This window comes from Canis lupus, chromosome 3 (assembly GCF_003254725.2).
Source record: "Canis lupus dingo isolate Sandy chromosome 3, ASM325472v2, whole genome shotgun sequence".
NCBI classification, from domain to species: Eukaryota; Metazoa; Chordata; class Mammalia; order Carnivora; family Canidae; genus Canis; species Canis lupus.
Window position 1 is genome coordinate 65,391,731 of NC_064245.1, and position 12,862 is coordinate 65,404,592.

At 39.3% G+C, this 12,862-nt stretch overlaps 1 long non-coding RNA gene across 2 annotated transcripts in view; it reads left to right on the top strand.

Annotated features, from left to right (window-relative positions):
• Positions 1 to 2,016: 2,016 nt before the first annotated feature.
• The window catches only part of LOC112653733 (uncharacterized), a 32,781-nt gene continuing 21,935 nt past the window's right edge, over positions 2,017 to 12,862 (top strand). Inside the window, exon 1 of one of the 2 annotated variants that reach the window (XR_003132460.3) lies at positions 2,017 to 2,218. This is a non-coding gene — a long non-coding RNA (uncharacterized LOC112653733). The remainder of the gene's footprint in view (positions 2,219 to 12,862) is intronic. The other variant, XR_003132246.2, reaches the window with a different exon arrangement.

Sequence of the window (12,862 nt, forward strand, 5' to 3'; positions counted from 1 at the left end):
CTTTCCTGCCTGACAGGGGATTCCTTCAACAGGCAGTGTTTGCTTGTGGACTCCCCTCTGGCCTGGCTGAGACTTTTTGAGAATCAGAAGGTGGTCTGGGGCTCTTCCCAGTCAATCCTCCTTCCTTCCCTCTCTCCTTTCATGGGTGTCTGATCTGTGTCACCGTCTGAAGCTTCTCTCTGTACACCTCTGCTCCCTTCTCCTTTATCCTATAGATATTTCTCCCAATAAACCTCTTTGTCCATTCTTGGTGGCTATCTCTCAGAGAGTCTGGATTGATACAGTAGTTCATACCCTCCTCCCCCCCCCAAAAAAAAAAAAAGAAAAGAAAAGAAAAAAACAAGGAATTTTTTTCAATAAATATATTTTTTACAGATTTTATTTATTTATTCATGAGAGACACACAGAGAGAGGCAGAGACACAGGCAGAGGGAGAAGCAGGCTCCCTGTGGGGAGCCCAATGTGGGACTTCATCCCTGGATTCTGGGATCACGCCCTGAGCCAAAGGCAGATACTCAACCACTGAGCCACCCTGGCGTCCCTCAATAAATATTTTGTAGCATTTATGTCATGCCAGGCATAGTTCTAAGCATTTTACACCTACTTAATCATTTAGTTCTCACATCAGCCCTGTGGTGAATTATTATTTCCATTCTGCAGATCAGAACACTGAGGTAAACTTGTCCAATGCCACAGAACTATTGTAGTGGGGCTGGAATTTACTTCCACTGCACCATGTTATCTCTTATGTTAGAAGTCCTTTGCTGTGCTGAGATTGCAGTATTTAAAGATAAGTATTTTTTTAAGTTTTTATTTAAATTCCAGTTAGTTAACATACAGTGTGATATTAGTTTCTGGTGTACAATATAGTGATTCAGCATTTCCATGTAACACCCGGTGCTCATCACAAGTGCACTACTTAATCCTCATCATCAATTTAATCCATCACCCCACCCACCTCTCCTCTGGTAACTATCAGTTTGTTCTCTAGAGTTAAAAGTCTGTTTCTTGGCCTTCTCTCTTTCTCTCTCTCTCTCTCTTTTCTTAATATATCCTCAAAATTTTGGTCCATTTCCTTGTAGGATACCAAGCTAAAGAAATAAGACTTTTCTCCCAATACTAGAAGGAAACTGGCTTCACTAAATTTGCTAGGAAAGAGTCTTCAGTGTGGCAATTTCCTATGGGGTTTTCAAGATGATTTTCAAGAATTGTGGCTAATTTTTTCTTACATTAGAACATACCCCTACCCCTCTCTCTTACCCTGCAACTTCACTGAAAAACCTTGCCTGGATGAAGCAAATCTGTGAATTGTCATTCTAAATAGCTAATTTCTCTAGACTACAGGGGGTTAATTAGCAAGAAAATGTTCTTCTCTGGAAAATGTACTAGGTAATGTACATGCTTCTAATAATTCAAACTTCTGGACCACCTGTCAAGTTTCTGCCCGTTTGAGAAAGAATAAACCTGAACTGGACATGTTGAATAAATTGCCCAAAGTCAGAGCTAGTTCAGTAGCTGAGTCATATGGAAATCAACCCTTATCAATTAGCTTATGGTTTTTCTTTTTTTTTTTTTTTAATTTTTTTTTTAATTTTTATTTATTTATGATAGTCACAGAGAGAGAAAGAGAGAGAGGCAGAGACATAGGCAGAGGGAGAAGCAGGCTCCATGCACCGGAAGCCCGATGTGGGATTCGATCCCAGGTCTCCAGGTTCGCGCCCTGGGCCAAAGGCAGGCGCCAAACCGCTGCGCCACCCAGGGATCCCCCGCTTATGGTTTTTCTTTACTTGTATTTGGTTCTGTCCTTTTAAACTTTACCAGCTGACTAGTGTCTATCTTTCTGAGCCCAAAATGTAAATAAAAAACAGCCTGGCTTTGATGGATTGTCTTCACTATGGCAGTCATACCCAGTTTAACTTTTTCATGATGTCATAGGGACATCTTTATGAATCATAATTACTTTAATGATGACATTTGTGAAGTTATTTATGATTTTATATGAGCACATCTGTTATTAAGTTTTTTTTTTTTTTATTCAGAAAATGTTTGTGGCATACCCTCTGCTAGTAGGCAGAATTCTAAAAATGGGTGCCAAGATCTCCTGCTCCCTGTGTCCATGTTTTAAATAATCCCCAGGACTGTAAACATGATAGATTTTGCTCCTGTAATTGGGCTATATTACTTGGCAAGTTGACCTTAAGATCTGGAGATTATCCAGGTAGGTCTCATCGAATCACCATGACTCCTTTGAAAACAGAGTTTTCTAGCTGGTTATAGAAGAGGCAGGGGATCCCTGGGTGGCGCAGCAGTTTAGCGCCTGCCTTTGGCCCAGGGCGCGATCCTGGAGACCCGGGATCGAATCCCACATCGGGCTCCCGGTGCATGGAGCCTGCTTCTCCCTCTGCCTGTGTCTCTGCCCCTCTCTCTCTCTCACTGTGTGCCTATCATTAATAAGTAAAATAAAATAAAAAAATTTAAATTAAAAAAAAAAAGAAGAGGCAGTCAGGTATTCAAAGCATGGGAAGGATTGAACAGTTGCTGGCTTAAAGATGGAGGAGGCCACATGATAAGGAATGTGGACAGCCTCTAGGTGCTAAGAGTGGCCCCTGGCTGACAGACAACAGGGGATGGAAGACCTCAGTTTATAGCCTCATGGAGCTGGATTTTGCTAACAGCCTGAATGAACTTGGAAACAGATTCTTCTCTAGAGTTCCCAGAAAATAACTCAGCCTGGTTGACACCTTGGTTTCAACTTTTAATGCCCTGACCATGTTGTAGAACCTAGACACTGAGCCTGGACTCCTGACCTGCAGGACTGGGAAGTGACAACTGGAGTTGGTTTAAGGTACTAAAATGATGGTAATTTTTTATGCAGCATTAGTAAACTAATATGCCCTCTATGTGCTGGGCACAGTTCTTGGTGCTGGGGGTATAACATGGCCTCTGCACTCAAAGAATTTATGTTCTGGGAGGAGGATGAGGGATGAAGGAGATGCAATGAAGAAAAACCAATACAGAGGCATACAGTGAAAGATCAGATTGTGGTTAGTACTATGGAGAGAATTATAAAAGGGCAATATGATTGAGAATGTCTTGGTTCCCTCAGATTACTTGGTCAAGAGTAGTCTCTCTGAGGCTGCTATATCTGGAAAGGCTTACATGACAAGAAGATTCTGGGGAAAAAAGTTATCCAGGCATAGGAGGGACCATGGCAAGGGGCTTCATGTGGAAAGAACATGTAACTGACAGAGGGAAAGAAAGGAAGCTTGACTGGGACTTGGATGGTCAGAGTGCCAGCAGAGGAGGTAGGAGTGATGGTTAGGGGCCAGAATAAGACAGGACTGTGTGTGTCTTGGGAAGGAATTTGGATTTGATTCTAAATGGGTTGGGAAGCCATTGGAGGATTTTAAACAAGTTATGATATGATTTACATTTTTAAGATTTTGTATAGCATGGAGGCAAGTAGAAACATTCCAATTAAAATCAGGAATAGAGCAGGACTTTCTTTTTTTGTTTGTTTTCATGAAATTGAAATATTTTGCCAGCTGTTTATGCATAAAATATATTTAAATTTTTAATGTATTCTTGGGCTCAGGGATATTTCCCTTTTAACTTAGGGTTCTTTATCTTCCTTTCTATGTGTTTATGTTCTTTTTAGTGAGAACATTAGAAGAAATTTACAGAGAACAATATCCAAATGTCCAACTAAGAATTGACATTTTAATGTACTGACATGTTCATTCAAGTTCTTACGTTTTTTTAATAAAATAAGGAAACTGTGTAAGAGTAAAGTTCATTCTGTCCTTCATTCCTATCTTATTTTCTTCCTAAGAAGGTATATGCATTATAGATTTTGTGTGTATCCTTCTAGGCCTTTGTTCAGTTTTAATTTTTTTTTTTTTACATCCACAAGCAAGTTTTTATTGTTTGGTGGATTTTTAAAATTAAAGATTCTATCTTTATTATATGCATTGTTCATTTATATGTAATATATTTTTATAAAAGTTATAATAACTGTAAAAAAAAAAGATTGCAGAGGGCAATTGGTAATGGGTAACTATTTCAGAATCGATTGTAGACATTCAGATGAGCAAAGATGGTGGCTTAGACCAGGGCAGTTGTAGTGGAAGGAGAAATAAATGGACAGACTTGAGGTCTATTTCAGAGATAATGTTGCTAGGTCTTGCTGATGGATTGAATAGGACACAAGACAGAAAGAGTAGACTCAAGATATCTCCTGGATATTTTTAGCATTAGCAATTGAGTGGAGCAATTTAGTCCTCTCTGACTAAAATAGGGAGGACTAGGGTTGGATGATGGAGAATCAAGAGGTCTCTGTTGGCCATATAAAGTTTGAGATATCAATTAGACATCAAAGTGGAAATGTCAAATCTGCAGTTGGGTTTATAAGTCTGGAGTTCAGAAGGGAAGTTAGGACTGGAAATACAAATGTAGAGATGACCAGCAAAATGAATCATGCTTAAAGCTTTGAGATTACCTAGGGAGAGACTGCAGATAGAGAAGAGAAAAAGAATGAGAACTGGACTCTAGGGTACTCCAACATTTAGAGATCAGAGAGTAGAACCAGCATGGGAGGCTGAGTAGGACTGGCCAACAAATGAGAAGGAAACAGGACAGTCTGGGGTCCTGGAAGCCGAGTAGAGAAAGGACAGGTCAAGGTGTGAAATCATGTCAGTGACTCCATCCAGCTCTGTTACTTTTGATCTCTACCACAAGCCTGTGCAGTAAGCGGTGATAGAATCACTATTTTCATTTTAGAGATAAAGAACAGCTTTGAGAGATTAAATGACTGGTCTCAAGAGACCTGGCTCATCAGGGGTCCTTCAGAGTATATGGTTCCTGACCCCGGCCCTACAAGGAAACTCTGCAGCTACCCTTTTTTTTTTTTCTTTACTATTGGGTTGTATTATAGTAATGTCCTGAGGCCTGTGATACATTTAACCCTCTGTGCTTCTTTAAAAAAAAAAAAAAAAAGAAAGAAAAAAAGAATGCTGGCTTTTTATAGGTTCATGACCAATTTTTGTGGTTTTCCTGGCTCCCTCATTTGCTGTAAAGATGCCAACTAGCACTTCTCCCTGCCCTAATTGCCCCTGCCTTGAGTCACCCTGGCTTGCCTTCTCTTATTTTAAATTTGTAGAGCACTTAATGATTTACACCTGAATATCAAATGTGTGGCTGATAACCAAATGATCCATAGACGATGCTAAGTATATATTAGAACTCTTTAATTTTTATATCATGTGTGGCCCTGTTTGATAATTGTTAAGGTTATATTAAGTGAAACAGAATGCTAACCTGGGCTTTTGGTATTCTTGCAGAGATGTTTAAGGCTTGGAGTAAATAGCAGTCCTGAATTTTCTCTTTTCTTTCATAGCAAATTAATTTGTACCCAGATCATCTCTTTATTGCTAGTTCTGGAAAAGTACGCTAGTTTATATTTGGCTTTAATCATTAGGAAGTAATCATTGAATCAAACAGCCTCAAACCCATGCTTGAGAATGTTATTCTTTTTTTGGTCTCTGCTTCGTTTAAGGAATATTCAGCTACTGAGAAAAAAATAAAAGGAAAAAAATTAAACAATGAAAATCACAGAGTTAGGCATTAGAAAAAAAAAAGCACATTTGCAAGATATGGAAGTTGCGTTTACACATACAATGATTTGGTTGGTTTGGTAGTGTAAAACGAAATTAAAAAACATTTGTTTTAAGTGTAAACCTCAGCCAAAGTTTATAAGGGAACTCAATGGACTGGGATTGTTTTCAATAAAAAATTTTATGATACTAGTTTGTATGGTTAGCTCATAATAATTTAGTTCTTTCCAAAATAAAATGGCACTTATTTGTCATCTTATTATTCAAACTATCTCCTTGATTTTGTACCTAATGTAGATGGTGGTCAGATCATAATAGTAAAGGAAAAAGATGTCTTAAAATTGTAAAGTATTTAGAAGCCTCCTTACTTCTTTTGTGGGGAAATATGTATTCCATTTATAGGGATAGCAAGACAGCGAGGAAGGAGACTCACAGTTTTGGAGTTCTATTACATATGGGCCACCACATCAGGAGTTTCTATGTGTAATAGTTTGGTTTTTGATTTACGTGTTTTATATCATTTCTTCCTTATGATGAAGGAACAGAGAGAGGTTGATCATCTGGCCCCAAATCACACAGCTAGTTAACATTAGAACTCATACATAAACAAGGTGGTCTGTATGAATCTGTCAGATACAAGCTTGGACCAGGGAGAAGGGGTGAAGGAAGCTGTCCTTCCTGGAGTACACCTCCATCTTCCAAACAGGCTTTGCCTTGTCACCACAAATGGCTGCAGAGGAAGGCAATGTCATCCTCACTGTCTCTGCAAAGGACTCAATTTCCTCAAATACCCTTTTGGAAGAAATGTATTCATGGAGGGGTCAGTCATCTGAAGGATCTGAAAATCATTGTGTTAGTTTGCTCGGGCTACCAAAATAAAGAACTATGGAGGGAGTGGCTTCAACAACAGAAAGTCATTGTCTCAAAGTTCTGGAGGCCAGAAGTCTGAGAGCCATGTGTCAGTCAGCAAGGTTGGTTCCTTCTGTGGGCCGGGAGGGAAGAACCCATTCCAGACTTTTCTTCTTGGCTCTGTCCTCACAGCATCTTTCCTCTGTGCATGTCTCTGTCCAAATTCCCCATTTTTATAATGACAGGATTAGGCCCACTCGCATGACTTAATTGAAGCTTGATTAACTCTGTAAAGACTGTCCAAATAAACTCACATTCTGAAGTACTGAAGGTTGGGACTTTTTATGAATTTGTGGGGGAAACAATTCAAACTGTAGCAACTGGGTATCTTCAGTTCATTAACTTAACAATTTATTGATCCCTCATGCCAGACCCGACACTGTGCCAGGAATCAGTGTCAAGGCAGCCATTTCCTTACTCTCTATCAGGGGAGACAGATATCAAAAAAGCCCTGCAATAAAATGTGAAGAGTGACATAATGGGAAGACTACCAGAAGCTGCAAGAGGTGACTAGGAGTTGGCCAGATGAGGGAATGCAGGGGAAAATGTTTTCAAGTCTTCCCCTGAACAAACCACGAGGGGAGAAGAACTTGATAGTTTCCCTCTCAGGGTTAGGGCATGTAAACCTAGGCCTGTCCACACAGGTGGGATATTTCTTTCATTGAGGTTTCCTGCTTCCTCTTTCAAAGCATATGTGTTTATATTCTATTCTGTATATATGCCTGTTGGTTTTTAAATACATAATTAATATTTTAAATCCTGTACCACCAAGAAAAAGCCAGGCCTAAATGGCTTCCTAACTATCACCAGGAAGATATAACATTTTTATCTCCTGTTGTATGCCTCAGGGGTTCTCACTTTATCCCAGCTTGAGAAACGCGGCTCTGATTAGTCTAGACCTCATGCTTGGATTAACCCTAGGCATTCGAGAGTTTGGATTTGCTATGGTTTGAATTAAAAAAAATCTCAGAGAAGCCTAAATTAAATTTGAGTGGTGTGGATAGATGTTTCAAAACATGCTGTTATGTATACTGTAGGGATGTTAGTGATAGTTCCATAATATTAGTTAGTGGTTCTTTTATGAAAAACCATGGGGAAAATATTTTCTCTGAGGATTCTGGGTCAGAAATAGCCTTCCTCTTCCAAAGTTTTTAGCTGATTGTTGTTCCTTCTTTGCTTTGGCTGCTAGGAAACTCAAAACTAAATTACCATTTCATCTGCAGTATTTGTTTGGGACTTTTACTGTTTGGAGTCTGTCTAGTAACATTATCATTGTTTTCATCTTACTATTTTTTTTTTTTAATTCAGAGAGAGAGAGGCAAAGGGAGAAGCAGGCTCCATGCACGAAGCCCGATGCGGGACTTGATCCTGGGTCTCCAGGATCACACCCCGGCTGCAGGCGGCGCTAAACCGCTGAGCCACCCGGGCTGCCCTCATCTTACTATTTTATCTTTATTATCCCTACACCTTTTTAAAAATTTATAACATAATACCACTATGTTTTATTACACAGATTATATATAATATACTATAATATTGTAATAATACTAGTATATTGCATCATGATGTCTATAACATTTTTTAAATGCATTCTGAATGCAGTGGACATTGCTGTTTATATGACTTATATCCATCCTTTTCTTCATCACTGTAAACTATCCCAGTGTGCATTCACAATGCATCCTTTCCCATTATAGCCTGTGGTTTCAGGGAGACTGGCTCCATCCTCAGCTCCAGAGGTGGACATGAGCAGTCTAGAGATAACCTTCCAACATGGCACAGTGGTTCAGAAATGCAGGCCTAAGACAGTACCTGGCAGGTCGCTGGACTAGTGGGCTGATTCATGGATGGGCATGTCACACACTTCTGGCCAGAGAGATAAGAGGGGTAGTTTCTCGGGCCAGACATTTTCTTTCTTTCTTTCTACCTTTTTTCAAAAAGATTTATTTATTTATTTATTTATTTATTTATTTATTTATTTATTTGAGAGATTGAATGTGAGAGAACACAAACGGGAAGGGGCAGAGGGAGAAGGAGAAGCAGACTCCCTGCTGAGTACAGAGCCCAACACTAGATCATGACCTGAACAGAAGGCAGATGATTAACCAACTGAGCCACCCAGGTGCCCATGGCCAGACATTTTCTCTCTCCACACAGGGAGCTACTGGACTTGGAGGGAGGTAAAAACACTGAAGAAAGCATGGTCCCAAAACTGTAGAAGAGCTGAACTAGTGTCTCTCAGTTAATAAATGCTGAAGTCTCACTGGTCTCTGGGCTTCTCTGCTGCTCAGTCAAAAATAAAAATAAAAATAAAAATAGATGTCAACCACAGAGCCTAATCAACATATTAGGATTTTTTAAATGCATTGGATCTAGAAAAGGTTAAATTTTTCAAAAAATTTTAGAATTGAATCTTTATGTGTGTGTATCAAAATCCACAAACTAGAAAGTTTGCTTTCTAGTTATTTCTCACTACATCTCTGAGCCAGATATAGTCCCCTATGATTTAAGCCATTCTGAATTGTTGTTGTTTTGTTGTTTTGTTTCTGTTTTCACATAAACCACCTCAAATCCTTTCAGAAATAACACAGAACATAAATAAATAAGCAAGGCTAAAATGGCGACAAGAGAAGTCATTTATAGTGGGATCTTGTCCCACTTCTCCATTCTTAACTCTTGTTAACTCTTGTTATGACTCTTTTCTTTGCACCAGTTTTGTCCCAAGTCTGGAAGGATTGACTGTTCTCTAGACGGTCTAGATGGTCATCATGCCATCTTGACCATATGCTTGCTTTCATCCATTGCCGCTATCTCTTGTTCTTGTAGGTTAACAAGAGTCCACTTAAACATCACTTCTTAAGGAAGACAGACCTTAGCTTGCTTTTTAAAATACTTCCTCAGCACCTTGTCCATCACCTCTCCATTAATGCAGCCATGACATAGCTTTGTAGCCACTTACGTGCCTCCGGTAGGCAGTAAGTTTCTTGAGGGTAGGCATGAAGTCTCCTCACCTTAGCATCATTCTCTGTAACACGGTGCCTGACAAATAGCAGGTACTGAATCCCTTTGTATATAGTTCATTGTCCTTCAAGGTAAGCAACTGGAAATCGAAGAACAGAGATACATTTGGTTCTTTAATAATAGAAGGGGTTGAATCCCAGAGGATAAGATTGTCCTGTACTGTGGAAAGAGCTCAGAAAGTCCAGGTTGGATTCTATAATTCCAGAATATTATATTTAGGAGGGTTCTTAATTTGACTTTCTCACTTTTCAAATAAGAAAGCTGAGATCCAGAAGGAAGAGGTAGCTGGCCCAAGGTTTCATAGCTTATTAGACTCACGGCCAGGAGAACCCAGGTCTCCTGCCCAGACTGCTGCTCATTCAGCTACTTTTCTGCCATGCTGTGTCCTCTCAATACCTTGTATGACCTTGACTTGAGTCATCTAAACCTTGCTGAGTCCTTTGTTTTTCCATTGCAAGAATGGAATTATATTATCTCTGGATAGTTGGCTAGAAACAAATGATAAAAATACATGAAAACACTTTGAGAACTATAAATGCATCTTCAAAGCATGAGGTTTCATCATAGGATGCTTCTCACCCAGATACTCTGCAGAAAAAGTCACTCATTTGCATTGGTGACAGGAAACATTGTTGAATCCTGCAATTTAGCATCTATAAAGAGTAAAATTGAAGACATTACAGAAAGCATCTTTTCCCCATTTGTTTTAACAAGCATTATTTCATTTTAATAATCTGTGACAAAATGTCAGCTAATAAGAAAAGCATGCTAAATGCATGAGGTGAAAATGAATACAGTCAGCACTGAAGGCTTTTTCTGAAACACTTTGCTATCAACTCTTTTGTACAGTGGGAGATCAGTGCCGCCAGGTAGGCTCATGTGGGATTTGCCAGCCTTAGAAATTTGTGAAAAGAGTTGGAGTCAAATTGGGTTGCTGACTTAGGTGTCACTCAATATGCCTAATTTATGCATAAAAACTTTGTTTAAAAAGGTCTGGATATGAGAGATTTGGGGGCATGAACATTAAATGAAAGGCATAGTGAACCAGCTATTTTCAATCCTATCACTCCATGCTCTTAAAAATGTTTATGTAGAGGATGCCTGGTGGTGCAATTGATTAAGTGACTGACTCTAGGTTTCAGCTCAGGTCATGATCTCTGGGTTGCAGGATCAAGCCCTGTGTTGGGCTCAGCGCTCAGCACACTCTGCTTTGGGAGTCTGTCTCCCTCTCCCTCTGCTCCTCCCTCTGTTCTCTTTCTCTCTCTCAAATAAATAAGTAGATCTTTAAAAAATGTTTATGTGGAAAATTTAACCAGTTTTCATGTATTACCAACACCTATTGTGTCTAGATACTTACTAGGTCTGAGAATTAGAGAACTAGACCCACTGGGTGCTTCCCACTCACAGGTATAGTCTCTTGAGGAAAAGAGATGAAAAGGTTATGAGAATTATTAAGGCGAGTACAAGGCCCTGGAGGGGAACATAGTGAGGATTCCTCAATATTACCAGGAATTGACTGGCATATCAGAGCATCTCAAGGCCAGCTTAAGGCTGACAGTCGATCTGCTTCACAACATAGTCCCACTTTCCATTTCTGAACTTTCAAGGTGCTTCTTTGTCCCACCCTTACTGCATTTAACAATAATGATAACCAAATAGCTACCATTTAATAAGTTCCTATGTGAGAGGTTCCTAAGTGGCATCTTGCACAAATACTCATCTTTAGTTTGGCCCTTCAAATAACTCTAGTTTGCATTCCCTGCTCTATAGCTTTCATGCTTTGCCTGGGGTAGAGGAGTAGAAAAAAGAAGGCAAAACATGAAAGCTATAGAGCATGCCTGGAGATCAATGGGTACAGACAAGAACAGAGAACTGAAGGCACTGGGAAAGAGGATGCAGGATGGCTGAGTGGAAGAAGGGAGAGCAGGCAGCAGAAATGGAGGAAACATTTGAAACTGTGGTTGAGCATTCGTAAAAATTGTAAAAAGCTGTGTTGGGGTAGTTGGGGAAAAAGTAATGATAAGAATGGTTAAAATAAAAAACACAAGGAACAACAAGGTTGGTGAGGATGTGGAGAAAAGGAACCTTTGTGCACTGCTGGTGGAAATGCAAACTGGTGCAGCTCAGCTGTAGAAATAGTATGGAGTTTCCTTAAGAAGTTAAAAGGAGAGAAAATGAGTGAAAATATCAGTGAGGGTGACAAAACATGAGAGACACCTAACTCTGGGAAATGAACAGGGAGGTAGGTCGGGGCTTAGGGTGACTGGGTGATGGGCACTGAGGGGGGCACTTGGCAGGATGAGCACTGGGTGTTATGCTATATGTTGGCAAATTGAACTCCAATAAAAAAAAATCATTTATTATTTAAAAAAAGAAGTTAAGGGAATCCCTGGGTGGTGCAGCGGTTTAGCACCTGCCTTTGGCCCAGGACGCGATCCTGGAGACCCGGGATCGAGTCCCACGTCGGGCTCCCGGTGCATGGAGACTGCTTCTCCCTCTGCCTATGTCTCTGCCTCTCTCTCTCTCTCTGTGTGACTATCATAAATAAATAAAAAAAGAATTAAAAAAAAAGTTAAAAATATATCTACCCTATGGTCCAACAGTCACACTACTGGATATTTACCCCCCAAATACAAAAACACTAGCTCAAAGGGGTACATGTACTCCTATGTTTATAGTATCATTATTTACAATAGCCAAATTATGGAAACAGCCCAAATGTCCACCGACAGATAAATGGATAAAGAAGATATGGTATTCAAATGTATATATAACGGAATACTATTCACCCATAAAAAGAATGAAATCTTGCCATTTGCAATGACATGGATGGAGCTAGAGAGTATAATGCTAAGCAAAATAAATCAGAGAAAGACAAATACTGTATGATTTCATTCACATGTAGAATTCAAGAAACAAAACAAATGAGCAAAGAAAAAAGAGAGAGAGATACAAACCAAGAAACAGATTTTTCACTATAGAGAACAAAATGATGGTCAACAGAGGTGGATGGGTGAAATAGCTGATGGGGATTAAGGGGTGCACTTGTGATGAGCACTGGGTGAGGTATGGAATTGTCGAATCACTGTATCGTACACCTGAAATTGATACCACACTGTATGTTAACTATATTGGAATTAAAATAAAAACAATATAATAGTAATAAATACATTTAAATGAACAAATAAAAAGTTAACTCTAGGAAAAGCTATAAGTTCAATGAGAAAAGGTATGAAATCATAGTATTTGATATATAATTATGTTTGATATATAATTAAGAAGTTGAGAGTGGTATAAAAAAACTTAATGCTTAACTGCTA